The sequence below is a fragment of the Balaenoptera musculus genome, chromosome 1 (genome assembly GCF_009873245.2).
Source record: "Balaenoptera musculus isolate JJ_BM4_2016_0621 chromosome 1, mBalMus1.pri.v3, whole genome shotgun sequence".
Lineage (NCBI taxonomy): Eukaryota > Metazoa > Chordata > Mammalia > Artiodactyla > Balaenopteridae > Balaenoptera > Balaenoptera musculus.
This window is the reverse complement of record NC_045785.1, coordinates 64,746,469-64,762,517: the sequence shown is the minus strand read 5'-3', so window position 1 is coordinate 64,762,517 and position 16,049 is coordinate 64,746,469. Positions and strand designations below refer to the sequence as shown.

General features: G+C 36.0%; 1 protein-coding gene across 1 annotated transcript in view; it reads left to right on the top strand.

The window, feature by feature from the left end:
- Positions 1-16,049, top strand: part of ERICH3 (glutamate rich 3) — a 113,448-nt gene that overhangs the window by 92,686 nt on the left and 4,713 nt on the right. The window lies entirely within an intron of this gene.

Here is a 16,049-nt window from a genome sequence, read left to right as displayed (position 1 = left end):
CATGGAAGGTCTGATACTTTTCTTAACTTTAGGAGGACAGTTAAAGGATTGAGTTGTGCCTGCAGCTGTTTGGCTCTCACATAGTACCCTGTTCCCTATAACGTGTATCTCAGGCCTTTCCCTGATCTCTCCCATCTGTCTACCCTGCCAGCATGGTGGGCATTCTTTCTGACTCCAAGGTAAAATTTGTTGTCACATTTTAATAGTACTAAAATTCATCTGCATTTTAAAACTTATGAATGCTTTTAATGTCTATAACATTTACTTTAGAAACTTAAAAGCTGTTATTAAACCACTGGTGCCTACAGCTAAGAATTTAGGATGTTGAATAGTTATCTTTCCATCCAATCTTTATCATTAACCTTCTACTATGCACTGTGGTCAATAAGAAATGTGTAAGAGAGGGTTCCTTCCATAAAATGTTAAGAGGAAGGCTTGGCACGCCAATAACTGGACAAGGTCAGTAGTCACATGTAAAACCAGAGAAGGTACAAATGTTACGGGGCTTCAAAGGAAGAGAAGACTCATTTGATGAAGTCACCTTGAAAGTTTTCGTGAAGGACGTATTTGAGGAAGGCTTTAAATGTTAGATAAGATTTTGAAGGTGGAATGGAGGAGGATAAAACATGCCAAACAGCAGGAAGAAGCAAGGGATATAACCTTGGAATAAGTTAAACAAAAACTCTAGAATGAGCAGTTTGACAAACTTCAACCCACAGGCCAAATCTGGCCTACCACCTTTTCTTTTTGTATTGTCTGTGAGTGAAGAATGTTTTTATTTCTTTTTTTTTTCTTTCATTTTTAAATGGTTGTAAAAAATCAAAAGAAGAAGAATATGTGATATGTGAAAATTATATTAAATTCATATTTCAGTGCCAGAAAATAAAGTTTTATTGGACTAGAGTCATGCTTATTTATTTACATATTCTTAGTGGCTGCTTTTGCTCTACAAGGGCAGAGTTAAGTAGTTGCAACAGAGACCCTATGGCCCACGAAGCCCTAAGGATTCACTGTTTGGCCCTTTACAGAAAACGTTTCCCAACCTCTGCCCTAGAATTATAACATTAAGACCCCCAACATTTTCAAAATGATTTTGCCATATGTGAGTAAAGATTCTTATTAACATACATTTGAAGCCCTTTTATAAAATAATTCAAATTTTTGATCTTGGATTTTATCATTCAATTCTGGTACATGTAATGTGTAATCTAGAAAATTTGTACAATTTGGCAAACTGCTGACCAAAAAGGTATAGATGCTAAAGTTCAGTAGCAACATTGACATTATTACTAGTATTTCTTTTATTTCCAGTTCAGAAAACTAGATTGTTTACCTGGATTTATGGAAGTAGAAAACTTTTTGTAAAATAAGATGCACATGATATAGGCTGAAACTAGGGGATAGATAGAATAACAGAAGTATTCGACTAGGATCGTATCACTTGGAAGAGAGTGGGGTTTTTTTCCCCCCTCTGGGTTTGTGAAATGAAAAGTGTATAGGTTTATTATTTTTCTCAACTATTATGGGGAACCTGTGTTCTTGAGTTAATGACATCTATAATTTTAAAACATTTTGTTATTATCTTTTCATTGAGGTGGGTTCAACACTAGATGGCAACGTTTATGACTATTTATCTCTCTTATGCTCTAATATATGTACCAAACCTCTTTATCAGTGTTTATTTTTCATTAACAGCTTATGAAATTACATTTAGAAAATAGAGAAAAGCGGTCTTAAAATTATCTATAGCTTTATCACACACAAAAATCACCTTTAACATATGGTCAGTCTTTTTATTTCTAAAGTTAGAGTTTACAAAGTTATGTTTTCATATTTCCATAAAATATTATATTTTGCTTTTTATTCTTAACCTTATACCATAAGTATTTTTATGTTATTATGTAATCTTCATGAATATGTTTAATGTCTGTGTATTATTCCATTCTGTGTTTTTTTCATAATTTACACATTTCCCTATTTTTCCTATTTTCACTACTACTAGTAGTACTCTAGTATCTTATTACCTATGATAATTTGAAATTAATAATTATTTTCTTAGGCTAGGTTCCAAGAATTTTACTTTCTGGATCAAAGGTAATAGACATTTTAAGGTTTTTGAAAAAATTTTTTTTCTTAGAAAAGATTGGTTGAAAAGTTTATACAATACAGAACAGATGAGAATAAGATGAAAGCTAAAGGCTTCCTTGCCTGGCCTTTGTTCTTTTTCCTGAGAGATAGATAACTGTGGATAAGTTTTTTTGCATGCATGATTCCAGAAAATTTTCTCTATATACACACATATATAAATGCATTCATATATTATATATATACAGACCTTATTTTTATATACAGATGGAAACATGATACATTTTTGTTTTACAACTTGCTTTTTTCACTTAACACTGTATCCTGAATATCTTTTCATATCAGCACATATAACTGTACTTTTATTCTTATTTACTGTATATGTTATGCCATTGTATTGCCTTAGTATCTTATAACTTTGCAACTTTTCTTAAAAATATGTTGCCTTCTGTGTAAGAACTGGTAGATTTGTTCTATGGTCCATCTTCCACAAAAGAACAAAATTTCTGGATTACGGAGGCCCAGAGGCAGAGAGAGTAAAGTACAGTGGAAAATAAGATATTAATAAGCAAAATAAAACAAAGACCATGTAAAATATTCAGAATGATGTAGAAGGATTATGGTATCAAAACCTAAGGATTAGTAGATTATGACAGTTGGGTGCTAATGTTTTTAAAATAAACTCAAGGAAATGATGCAATAAATTTGTAAATATTTAGAATAATAGATTAAAGGAAGGGACAGATATTCTCAAAAGCCTTTATATTCCTAAGAAAATTTCAGATAAAATAAACCAGGTCTTGAAAGTATTGTGAGTTATATTGATATTGATGCCAAGCAAAGAGGTTATGGTGGTTCCTCCTCCTTAATTGAGTCTTCAGTTAGGTGGCTGAGGGAGAGAGGGATAGAATCAAAGTTATATGCTTGAAATGAAGGTCATTTAGGTCACTCTGCTGCAAAACACAGCTTATATGAGTTAGACCAGAAGGCTGGTGAAGATTGAAAAGTGTGTATTTTATTTAGCTCCCTGATTAGAACCTTAGATTGCAGTGAAATGGGGGCTGAGATAATGTGTAAAAGATTCTATCTCATTTTGTATAGCACTGAATTAATCAATTTCAACTAGACCTAGAATAAAAATTGTGATTATGTTAAGAATAAGTCTATGGGCTAAAAAAATGACGTACAATTAATGAATGATGTTTTGTTGTGTCTAAGTTAATACAACTATATCTGAATTGTTTTCACTTAAGATCATAGCAATGGATAAATTTGTAAAGTACTCCAGTCAATGCCTTCATACCTTTCAGGTTGATAACATAAAGCGATAACTTCCTTCTAACTATTTTATAATATGTCACACTTAATTGGGCTTTGTCCAGTCCACCAACAAATCAGGTGAATTTATATAAAAGATATGTCATATGCAGTGAAGTGGATGAAGTAAAAGATTATAATTGCTAGCTACAATGAGATAGTGCCCTTGAGAGTTAATTCAGTATTATAGAGCATAGTGTTATTTTCGTGTGTTTATTTTTCTCTGTTATTTTTAGTTTAAGCTGTCTTAATGCATTGTGACACATGGTGTTCTAATGATGGAACAATTCATGTGGATTTGTGAAATTAATATAATTTATACATTATGAATATAAATAATATATTAAGAATAAAGTATTATATAGTATAAAGTAAAATGTATGTAGAAGTAGGCATTTTATACTTTTATATATGAATCAGCAGAAGTCATAGTGCTTGGCCAGGTCATATAGACCTAAAAAATGTTAGGACTAAAGTAAAATGCAATTTTATCATCACATAGGCAGGATAGAATGGCCTTGATGAAAGAACAAGAAAATCACATGTTATGAGTTGCAGTCTAAATACAATTTCTGAATGAATTGTGAAAGCATATAGCTGTTTGTTTCAATAGCTTTCTTCTGAAATATTTGTTAGGTATCTGCTTTATGCCACACTGTTCCTGGGGTGAACATAACAAAGTCCTTCCCTATATGGGAGTTTATATTCGAGGAGGAGATGTGCCTAACAAGTGAAAGATAAACATGTAATGGGGAATCTGGGCTAAGTGCTAGCAGAAAAGAAAGTCAAGGTAAGGACATAGAGTGATGGTTTGAGGAAGGGGTAGTATTTTTTAGGGCTGTCCTCTCTCAGTGAGGGGACATTTGAGCAAAGACCAGAATGAGGTGTGGGGGTGAGCCACTCTGTCATGTGAAGAAGGAGCACAGGAAGCAGAGAGCCCAGCAAATGCACAGAGTCTAAATTGGTAGCATCGTTGTTGAGTGAAGAATTTGGAAGGAGGTCAGTGTGACAGGAGCAGAATGGACAAGCCAGAGACTGCAGGAAATGAGGCCAGAGGGAAAAACTTATAGGCCATTGGGAGGAGTTTATTCTGAGGTAGGAAGCCATTGGAAAAATTAGTGCATGCAAATGACATGAGCTGAAAGTTTTGAAAAGATTCTTGCTACTGTGTGGAGGATAGAATTTAGCTTTCTGAGTATGTTATCTTCGAACAGCTGTGGTCTTGAGTTGTGATTAATCCTGGATTTTTGTAAGCAATGTGTCAATGACAAAGGTAACACAGGAACATCTTTACTGTATAGGTAGATGGTGTAAGTCATGAATTTTGTCATAGTGAGTTGTTGGGAAGATAATTGATTGGCTACACAAAGAATGATCAAAGAACATGCATAGTTTTCAAGGTGACTGGGAACTTGGAATAAACCTGCATATATATTTACTCAGCTTTTATGGCCTTCTTATGTTCTTAAAATTCAAATGAAAAGTTCTTGGCAAAACTTTCGTCTGATATAGAATTGCTCAAGATACATAGCATTGTTTTTAACATATTTATTGGAGTATAATTGCTTTACAATGGTGTGTTAGTTTCTGCTGTATAACAAAGTGAATCAGCTGTACATATACATATATCCCCATATCTCCTCCCTCTTGCATCTCCCTCCCACCCTCCATATCCCACCCCTCTAGGTGGACACAAAACACTGAGGTGATCTTCCTGTGCTATGCAGCTGCTTCCCACTAGCAATCTGTTTTACCTTTGGTAGTGTATATATGTTCATGCTACTCTCTCACTTCGTTCCAGCTTACCCTTCCCCCTCCCCGTGTCCTCAAGTCCATTCTCTATGTCTGTGTCTTTATTACTGTCCTGCCCCTAGGTTCTTCAGGACCATTTATTTTTTTTAGATTCCATATATATGTGTTAGCATAAGGTATTTGTTTTTCTCTTTCTGACTTACTTCACTCTGTATGACAGTCTCTAGGTCCACCCACCTTACTACAAATAACTCAATTTTGTTTCTTTTTATGGCTGAGTAGTATTCCACTGTATATATGTGCCACATCTTCTTTATCCATTCATCTATCAATGGACACTTAGGTTGCTTCCATGTCCTGGCTATTGTAAGAAGAGCTGCAATGAACATTGTGGTACATGACTCTTTTTGAATTATGGTTTTCTCAGGGTATATGCCCAGTAGTGGGATTGCTTGGTTGTATGGTAGTTCTATTTTTAGCTTTTTGAGGAACCTCCATACTGTTCTCCATACTGGTTGTATCAATTTACATTCCCACCAACAGTGCAAGAGGGTTCCCTTTTCTCCACAGCCTCTCAAGCATTTACTGTTTGTGGATTTTTTGATGATGGCCATTCTGACCAGTGTGAGGTGATACTTCATTGTAGTTTTGATTTGCATTCATTTCTCTAATGATTAGCGATGTTGAGCATCCTTTCATGTGTTTGTTGGCAATTTGTATATCTTCTTTGGAGAAATGTCTATTTAGGTCTTCTGCCCATTTTTGGTTTGGGTTGTTTGATTTTTTGATATTGAGCTGCTTGTATATTTTGGAGATTAATCCTTTGTCAGTTGCTTCGTTTGCAAATATTTTCTCCCATTCTGAGGGCTGTCTTTTCATCTTGTTTATGGTTTCCTTTGCTGTGCAAAAGCTTTTAAATTTCATTGGGTCCCATTTGTTTATTTTGTTTTTATTTCCATTTCTCTAGGAGGTGGGTCAAAAAGGATCTTGCTGTGATTTATGTCATGGAGTGTTCTGCCTATGTTTTCCTCTAAGAGTTTTATAGTGTCTGGCCTTACATTTAGGTCTTTAATCCATTTTGAGTTTATTTTTGTGTATGGTGTTTGTTAGGGAGTGTTCTAATTTCATTCTTTTACACGTAGCTGTCCAGTTTTCCCAGCACCACTTATTGAAGAGGCTGTCTTTTCTGCATTGTATATTCTTGCCTCCTTTATCAAAGATAAGGTGACCATATGTGCGTGGGTGTGTCTCTGGGCTTTCTATCCTGTTCCAGTGATCTATATTTCTGTTTTTGTGCCAGTACCATACTGTCTTGATTACTGTAGCTTTGTAGTGTAGTCTGGAGTCTGAGAGTCTGATTCCTCCAGCTCCGTTTTTCTTTCTCAAGATTGCTCTGGCTATTCGGGGTCTTTTGTGTTTCCATGCAAATTGTGAAATTTTCTGTTCTAGTTCTGTAAAGAATGCCATTGGTAGTTTGACAGGGATTGCATTGAATCTGTAGATTGCTTTGGGTAGTAGAGTCATTTTCACAATGTTGATTCTTCCAATCCAAGAACGTGGTATATCTCTCCATCTGTTTGTATCATCTTTAATTTCTTTCATCAGTGTCTTATAGTTTTCTGCATACAGGTCTTTTGTCTCCTTAGGTAGGTTTATTCCTAGATATTTTATTCTTTTTGTTGAAATGGTAAATGGGAGTGTTTTCTTAATTTCTCTTTCAGATTTTTCATCATTAGTGTATAGAAATGCATGAGATTTCTGTGCATTAATTTTATATCCTGCTACTTTACCAAATTCATTATTTAGCTCAAGTAGTTTTCTGGTAGCATCTTTAGGATTCTCTATGTATAGTATCATGTCATCTGCAAACAGTGACAGCTTTACTTCTTCTTTTCTGATTTGGATTCCTTTTATTTCTTTTTCTCTGATTGCTGTGGCTAAAACTTCCAAAACTATGTTGAATAATAGTGGTGAGAGTGGGCAACCTTGTCTGGTTCCTGATCTTAGTGGACATGGTTTCAGCTTTTCACCATTGAGAATGATGTTGGCTGTGGGCTTGTCATATATGGCCTTTATTATGTTGAGCTAAGTTCCCCATATGCCTACTTTCTGGAGGGTTTTTATCAAAAATTGGTGTTGAATTTTGTCGAAAGCTTTTCCTGCATCTATTGAGATGATCATATGGTTTTTCTCCTTCAATTTGTTAATATGGTTTATCACATTGATTGATTTCTATATATTGAAGAATTCTTGCATTCCTGGGATAAATCCCACTGGATCATGGTGTACGATCCTTTTAATGTGCTCTTGGATTCTGTTTGCTAGTATTTTGTTGAGGAGTTTTGCATCTATGTTCGTCAGTGATATTGGCCTGTGTTTTCTTTTTTTGTGACACCTTTGTTTGGTTTTGGTTTCAGGGTGATGGTGGCCTCATAGAATGAGTTTGGGAGTGTTCCTCCCTCTGCTATATTTTGGAAGAGTTTGAGAAGGACAGGTGTTAGCTCTTCTCTAAATGTTTGATAGAATTTGCCTGTGAAGCCATCTGGTCCTGGGTTTTTGTTTGTTGGAAGATTTTAAATCAGAGTCTCAATTTCAGTGCTTGTGATTGGTCGGTTTATATTTTCTATTTCTTCCTGGTTCAGTCTCGGAAGGTTGTGCTTTTCTAAGAATTTGTCCATTTCTTCCAGGTTGTCCATTTTATTGGCATATAGTTGCTTGTGGTAATCTCTCATGATTCTGTGTATTTCTGCAGTGTCAGTTGTTACTTCTCCTTTTTCATTTCTAATTCTAATGATTTGAATTTCTCCCTTTTTTTCTTGATGAGTCTGGCTAATGGTTTATCAATGTTGTTTATCTTCTCAAAGAACCAGCTTTTAGTCTTATTGATCTTTGCTATTGTTTCCTTCATTTCTGTTTCATTTATTTCTGATCTGATTTATGATTTCTTTCCTTCTGTTAACTTTTGGGGTTTTTTGTTCTTCTTTCTGTAATTGCTTTAGGTGTAAGGTTAGGTTGTTTATTTGAGATGTTTCTTGTTTCTTGAGGTAGGATTGTATTGATATAAACTTCCCTCCTAGAACTGGTTTTGCTGCATCCCATAGGTTTTGGGTTGTCGTGTTTTCATTGTCATTTGTTTCTAGGTATTTTTAAATTTCCTCTTTGATTTCTTCAGTGATCTCTTGGTTATTTAGTAGTGTATTGTTTAGCCTCCATGTGTTTGTATTTTTTACAGATTTTTTCCTGTAATTGATATCTAGTCTCATAGCATTGTGGTCCGAAAAGATACTTGATACGATTTCAATATTCTTAAATTTACCAAGGCTTGATTTGTGACCCAAGGTATGATCTATCCTGGAGAATGTTCCATGAGCACTTGAGAAGAAAGTGTATTCTGTTGTTTTTGGATGGAATGTCCTATAAATATCGATTAAGGCCATATTGTTTAATGTTTCATTTAAAGCTTGTGTTTTGTTATTTATTTTCATTTTGAATGATCTGTCCATTGGTGAAAGTGGGGTGTTAAAGTCCCCTACTATGACTGTGTTACTGTCAATTTCCCCTTTTATGGCTGTTAGCATTTGCCTTATGTATTGAAGTTCTCCTATGTTGGGTGCATAAATATTTACAATTGTTGTATCTTCTTGGATTCATCCCTTGATCATTCGGTAGTGTCCTTCTTTGTCTCTTGTAATAGTCTTTATTTTAAAGTCTATTTTGTCTGATATGAGAATTGCTACTCCAGCTTTCTTTTGATTTCCATTTGCATGGAATATCTTTTTCCATCCCCTCACTTTCAGTCTGTATGTGTCCCTAGGTCTGAAGTGGGTATCCTGTAGACAGCCTATATAGAGGTCTTGTTTTTTGTCCATTCAGCCAGTGTATGTCTTTTGGTTGGGGCATTTAATCCATTTACATTTAAGGTAATTATTGATATGTATTTTCCTATTACCATTTTCTTAATTGTTTTGGGTTTGTCATTGTAAGTCTTTTCCTTTTCTTGTGTTTCCTGCCTAGAGAAGTTCCTTTCGAATTTGTTGTAGAGCTGGTTTGGTGGTGCTGAATTCTCTTAGCTTTTCCTTATCTGTAAAGGTGTTAATTTCTCCATTGAATCTGAATGAGATCCTTGCTGGGTAGAGTAATCTTGGTTGTAGGTTCTTCCCTTTCATCACTTTAAATATGTCCTGCCACTCCCTTTTGGCTTGCAGAGTTTCTTCCAAAAGATCAGCTGTTAACGTTATGGGGATTCCCTTGTATGTTAATTGTTGTTTTTCCCTTGCTGCTTTTAATATTTCTTCTTTGTATTATTTTTTGATAGTTTGATTAATATGTGTCTTAGCGTCTTTCTCCTTGGATTTATCCTGTATGGGACTCTCTGAGCTTCCTGGACTTGATTGACTATTTCCTTACCCATATCAGGGAAACTGTCAACTATAATCTCTTCAAATATTTTCTCAATCCCTTTTTTTTTCTCTTCCTCTTCTGGGACCCCTATGATTCAAATGTAGGTGCATTTAATGTTGTCCCAAAGGTCTCTGAGATTGTCCTCAATTCTTTCCATTCTTTTTTCTTTATTCTGTTGTGCGGTAGTTATTTCCACTATTTTCTCTTCCATGTCACTTATCCATTCTTCTGCCTCAGTTATTCTTCTTAGCGTGTTTTAAGATGGGAACAATTTGTGTAGTTTCAAAGCAAGCAGAGGAGAGGGAATGAATTTAGAAAGCTTGCCTACAAATATTGCAAACCATATCCTTGCTACCACTTTTCAATAAATTATCAAATTTAAAAAGAATTGGTAGAAATTGAGAACTGTCAGCAATAGTACAGGGACATAAGGCCTCTCATCATTATAGGTGAAATTGTTAATTGATACCTCCTTTTTTGAAGTACATAGAGAAACATATATCAAAAGCTTCTAAAAATGATCATGCTCTTTGACCCAGAAATTCCAGTTCCAACAATTTATCCTAAGGCAATAGTCAGAAATAATAAAATAATTATAAGTAGTATTTTAAGTAGCTTTATAATCACAAAAATGGTATGAAGTACATAGAGAAACATATATCAAAAGCTTCTAAAAATTATCATGCTCTTTGACCCAGAAATTCCAGTTCCAACAATTTATCCTAAGGCAATAGTCAGAAATAATAAAATAATTATAAGTAGTATTTTAAGTAGCTTTAAAATCACAAAAATGGTAATAATTCAATATTTAACACTAGGCAGTTGGTTAGCCAAATTTTAGTAAAACCTTATTAGAATATTCTGTGCAGTTATTGAAGAATAGTTCTTATTTAATGATATGTGGATATAGTCACAATATATTGCTAAATGAATAAAATGGGATACAAAATGTCATCTAACTGAGAGTAAAAAAATACTTAGAAATCTTCCAAAATATTAACTAGTATTTGTTTCTGAGTGGTGAAACTAGGATATTTTTGTTTTCTTCTCTGTACTTTTTATCGTTTCAAGCTTTAAGTAGTGAATATGTACTATTTTCATATTTTGGGAAAGTACAATGTATATATTATTTTAAAATATGTTTGTTTCATAATAAAAGAAGCTCACATTGGAATGCAATAATATTTTGGTATTTTAAAAACATCTTGAAATATCCTATATCATTTGAGTGGAAAAAGTATTTCTCTGTGAAATTCTCTGTTTGAGCCTCTTCCATTTTGCTACAAATGCTGTGGGAACTGACAACTCTCTTTGCTTTTAATGGTCATCTTTATAGCAAGGTGAAGGAGCGGAGCCTTGAGGGATGAAGGGCTAAATAGATAGAGGAAACAGGGTGATGTGTCACATTGCTGGCATGGGAGTCTCAGCATGCATAGTCCTCCTTTACTGTAGGTGGAAAACGGTCAAAGTTAGACAGTGGCCAGGGTCTTGCTTTTAAGTTTCAGTTTCAGAAGAACATCTGAGAAAAAAATGACCAAGTGAGGTCTTTTCTGATCTCACACCTAATAAATCCTTAATGCTCAGGCCAGTGTCCCATTCTTGCTGAATCTGAAGCAGGCAGCACCAAACTGTCCAGGCTCTCATTGACTTCCAAAGCCTAACCCTCCAGGGGCAAGCCAGCTGATGTGGGCAAGTGGTGATTACAGTCCTGAGACAGAAAGATTACATGCTTCAGGCAATTCTGAGTGAGTTGTAATTTTCAGATTATGCTAGTACTGTTTGGCTTCTTAGAATAGTCTTTTGGTTCAGTAGCTGCTAATTGTTTATTATTACTATTATTTTTGTAAACCATATGGAAAAAATTTTCAATTGACTTATAATTGACATACAGCATTATATTAATTTCAGGTGTACAACATAATGATTCAATATTTGTAAAATAAACCATATTTCTTTTTAGCCTGTGGACTACTTGGGGGAGAAACCTAGATGTCCTGTTGGCTCTGATGAAACAAAGCTTCAGTAATTGATACCAAATCAGGCTTCCTCCCACCCTCCTGCCTACCATCCTTGGATTTCTATTGCTTAGTCAGCAAAGCAGATTTATACACAAAGAACTAAAACACTGTTTATTTAAGCTCTCTAGTTATACAGTGCTGTGGGTAAGATGATATTTAAATTATAGGTACTGTGTTATAAAGTTACTAAAGGTTGGCTCGGTTTTAAAAAATCCAACTATAACCTAAGTTTCATGAGTTGATGTCATCTTTAAATTATTGTAAAAGACTTTTTTTATTTGGTGTATTGGATGAATGAGGAAAACTAATGTTCAAAACATTTTTTAAAGAGAATACATTGGAACTATGTGATGCACCTCTTTTCATTTCCATGTTTGTTCTCTTAAGATTAGTATAGTTAAGTCATTCCATTTTTTCTCCAAAAGCCACATGAGGCAGATATTTCACTATTTGTTTCCAAACACAGAGGGATCAGTAAGTAACTAACTGCTCCTTAGCAATTCACCTTAAACTGAGCAAGGGACCACATTCTAGTTGTGTTTTTTCTTGAAGTACAGTCTTTGGACCAAATTGCTTAGAATATCTGAGAGGAAAGAAAGCAAGAAAGGAAGAGAGAAGGTAGGTAGAGAAGGAAAGGGAGAGATAGAGAGCAAGGGAGGGTGGGAGGGAGGGGTGAAAGGGTATTTTGGAGAAACTGTGCTCTTATCTAGGAGGGCAAATCTAGGTCTAGTGTTATTTGAGTGAGCTTTTGTTAACCAGGAGGCGGCATAATATAAGATGTCAGGGATTTAGGGACACAGGTCATCAGATGTAGACAGGGATGTAGACAGGGATGTGCCAGACACTAAAGACAAAGTTAATGGATATTAAAGTGTTGTCGAGAGTTATCAGGTTGGGCGATAATACTTATAATAGACATGCTTATCATTTCATCATCTATTATTATTTATTAAGTGCTCAGGCACTTGCTAATAAGTGAAATATAAGCATGTTCTACAGGTATTATTTCATTTAATCCTCCCAATGTAACCACTGAGTAGATATCTCTTTTTCACAGATGGGTAAACTGAGGCTTAGGCTTAGGACGAAGAACTTACCCAAGCTGACACAGTTAGTATGGGACTTGAACTTCTTAGGTCTTTGTGTTCCTAAAGTTCAGTGCTAGTAATCAGCTGCAGATAACAGGAATCTCTACAACAGCTTTTACTGTCAAATTTATAGGAATCATGCAATAGCTTTTTGGCTCTGTTCACATGGAGTGAGTATTGGGGTCAAATCACTAAAATCTGCTAATGGATGAAATGCTTATAGTATAGTCAGTTCTGGTAGTTTTAGAAATCTAATAGAACAGTGATGATTGGGATTATAAAAGCCATAACACGTTTCTAAAAAGCAAAAGGCAACTAAACTCCTTTCCAGTCATCTCATTGCATGTGTATTTGGCAAATCCGTCACTGCTTCTGGCTGTTGCCTTTTTTTTTTTAATGCAAGTATTTCTTTGCTTTGATTTCTTTACTTCATGATCTTCTATTGTGTTTTCTTTTTGAAATCATAGCTTGAACTCTGTTTAATCTTAATAAATGTTAAAAACAGGGTCATATTTTAATGTGAATGCTTTTAAATTAATCCCACTTTCTGCTGTTCCACTTACAATGTTCCCATGACCTGTTTTTAACACCTTTTGATATTTTATATGGTCTCCAATCAGTTGGATGGGTAGTAGCTGAAGCTGTGGGTCCCGGCTGCCACTGCCACTATGACTCTGAGTCTGGTGTTAGCAGTGCAGACAGAGGAGAGAAGCACTCAAGGAAGGTGGAGATTGACACAGGTGCAGGTAAGGGCACATCGTTACCTAGGAAAGACCTTCAGAAATCCTCTGCAAAAGACAGTGCTGTTTCCATCTTTCATCTTCCTATCCTTGTTTCCTCCTTCTACCAGCTTTATTTTCTTTTCAACTAGTGAATATGATGGCAGGAGGTGGAGGCATTAAGGGGAGCTTTGGAGCTGACAGCAGATATGAAAGTTATCATTCTTTCTTGAATACAGTGGTGCTTAGAATTTTTTTAAAAAAGGACTTCAGATAATGAAAAATACTGGTAGGGATTTTCAGACCAGTCTTCTTTCTTAGCCTGCCTCCCAGTTAGCTGACCAGGTAGGTGGATATACCTAACTGACCCATTGGAGACATGAAGAGCCCAGGCACATTTCATGATGATTTACTTGAACTCCTTATTTTTCAAAACTCGGGAAGTATTCATTGCCATCAGCAGATGACCTGGCTCTTGGCGATGAGTACTCCAGCTGCAAGAGTGCACATTAGAGTGACTCAACAGACCATTACTCATACATATCTGGTCAAACAGCCCGTGTCCTTGAAATCAGGTTTCCCTATATTTAGTGGATGACTTTTAAAAAACACCCTGATTTGAATATACGTATGTGTGTGTGGGAGTTGGCGGGGGGAGGGTGATTCATTTTATTCCTCATATGGTCACATTACCCCCACCTCCAATTTTTAATAACAGGCATCAAGCGCTGGGAGGTATATGAGATTTCACTCTATTATCAAGTAAATAAGTTAGCCAGCCACAGCTGCATCAGAAGACACAAGACTCCTGGGTCAGAGAAAAAGGACTTTATTACTCACAACAAATAGAAGCAGCCAGACGATTTGCACTTGTGCTGGTTCCCTGAGCTCCCGTTCCCCCGGGGCAATGTGGAGAGGACCAGGTGACACTTGAACTTGCAGTGGGCTGAATTGCAGAAGGACACTGAGCTTCGAGAATCCATCTTTCGTAGTGGGCGTTCAACCAGAGGAGTTCTAGTGTACCTCCCCAAACTTCTGCAATGCAGGTAGAGTAGTTGTTGTCTATTAAATCCAATTCAAGCAAGAAATATCATACATTGTGCTCAGTGGGAGGGGAGAGTGTAAGGAAGATTTGTTAGGGCTTTCTGTGTGCCAGGCACTGTGCTCAGCATGTTATGGTTTACTCTCACAAGGATTCTGTGAGTCAAGTGTTGCTATTCCCGTTTTATGGATAAGAGAATGAAGGCTTAGAGAAGTATTATTTCCCAAGTTCGTACAACTATGTGGCAGAGCTGGAATTCTCACCCAGGTCTGCCTGACTCCCAAGCACACACTCAGCCACTAAATCAGATTTCCCCTGTTTGTGAACATTGCTCACTTTCTTATATTCGTTATTTTTTTCCCCAAAAGCCCATGAGGTTGCTATCAAGAACATGTCGTATTTTTGTACTGATATTTCTTAGAAGGGCTTCAATTACTTTCTCCCTTGCTTCAGAAATGTCATGTCTGACTCCCCTATGTGTGTGTGTGTGTGTGTGTGTGTGTGTGTGTGTGTGCTTGTAATAGCTCAGCTGGATGCCATTAGCACTTTCTCTCCTAGAATTTAGGCATAGTATATTATTACATGGTGGCTAGGCAATTTTATTACCCTGTATTCCTGAATGTTCTTTAATTCCATAAATTTAGAGGCCAGTTTAGCAAAACAGAGGACTTTCTTTAAATATTTTTCATAACTGACTTTTTTAAAAAACATCTTTATTGGAGTATAATTGCTTTACAATGGTGTGTTAGTTTCTGCTGTATAACAAAGTGAATCAGCTATACATATACATATATCCTCATATCCCCTCCCTCTTGTGTCTCCCTCACACCCTCCCCATCCCACCCCTCTAGGTGGACACAAAGCACCGAGCTGATCTCCCTGTGCTATGCGGCTACTTCCCACTAGCTATCTAGTTTACATTTGGTAGTGTATATATGTCAATGCCACTTTCTCACTTCATCCCAGCTTACCCTTCCCCCTCCCCGTGTCCTCAAGTCCATTCTCTACGACTGCATCTTTATTCCTGTCCTGCCCCTAGGTTCTTCAGAACCATTTAAAAAAATTTTTTTTTAGATTCCATATATATGTGTTAGCATACGGTATTTGTTTTTCTCTTTCTGACTTACTTCACTCTGTATGACAGACTCTAGGTCCTTCCACCTCACTACAAATAACTCAATTTTGTTTCTTTTTATGGCTAATATTCCATTGTATATATGTGCCACATCTTCTTTATGCATTCATCTGTCGATGGACACTTAGGTTGCTTCCATGTCCTGGCTATTGTAAATAGAGCTCCAATGAACATTGTGGTACATGACTCTTTTTGAATTATGGTTTTCTAAGGGTATATGCCCAGTAGTGGGATTGCTTGGTTGTATGGTAGTGCTATTTTCAGTTTTTTGAGGAACCTCCATACTGTTCTCCATAGTGGCTGTATCAATTTACATTCCCACCAACAGTGCAAGAGGGTTCCCTTTTCTCCACACTCTCTCCAGCATTTATTGTTTGTAGATTTTTTGATGATGGCCATTCTGACTGGTGTGAGGTGATACCTCATTGTAGTTTTGATTTGCATTTCTTGAATGATTAGTGATGTTGAGCTTTCTTTCATGTATTTGTTGGC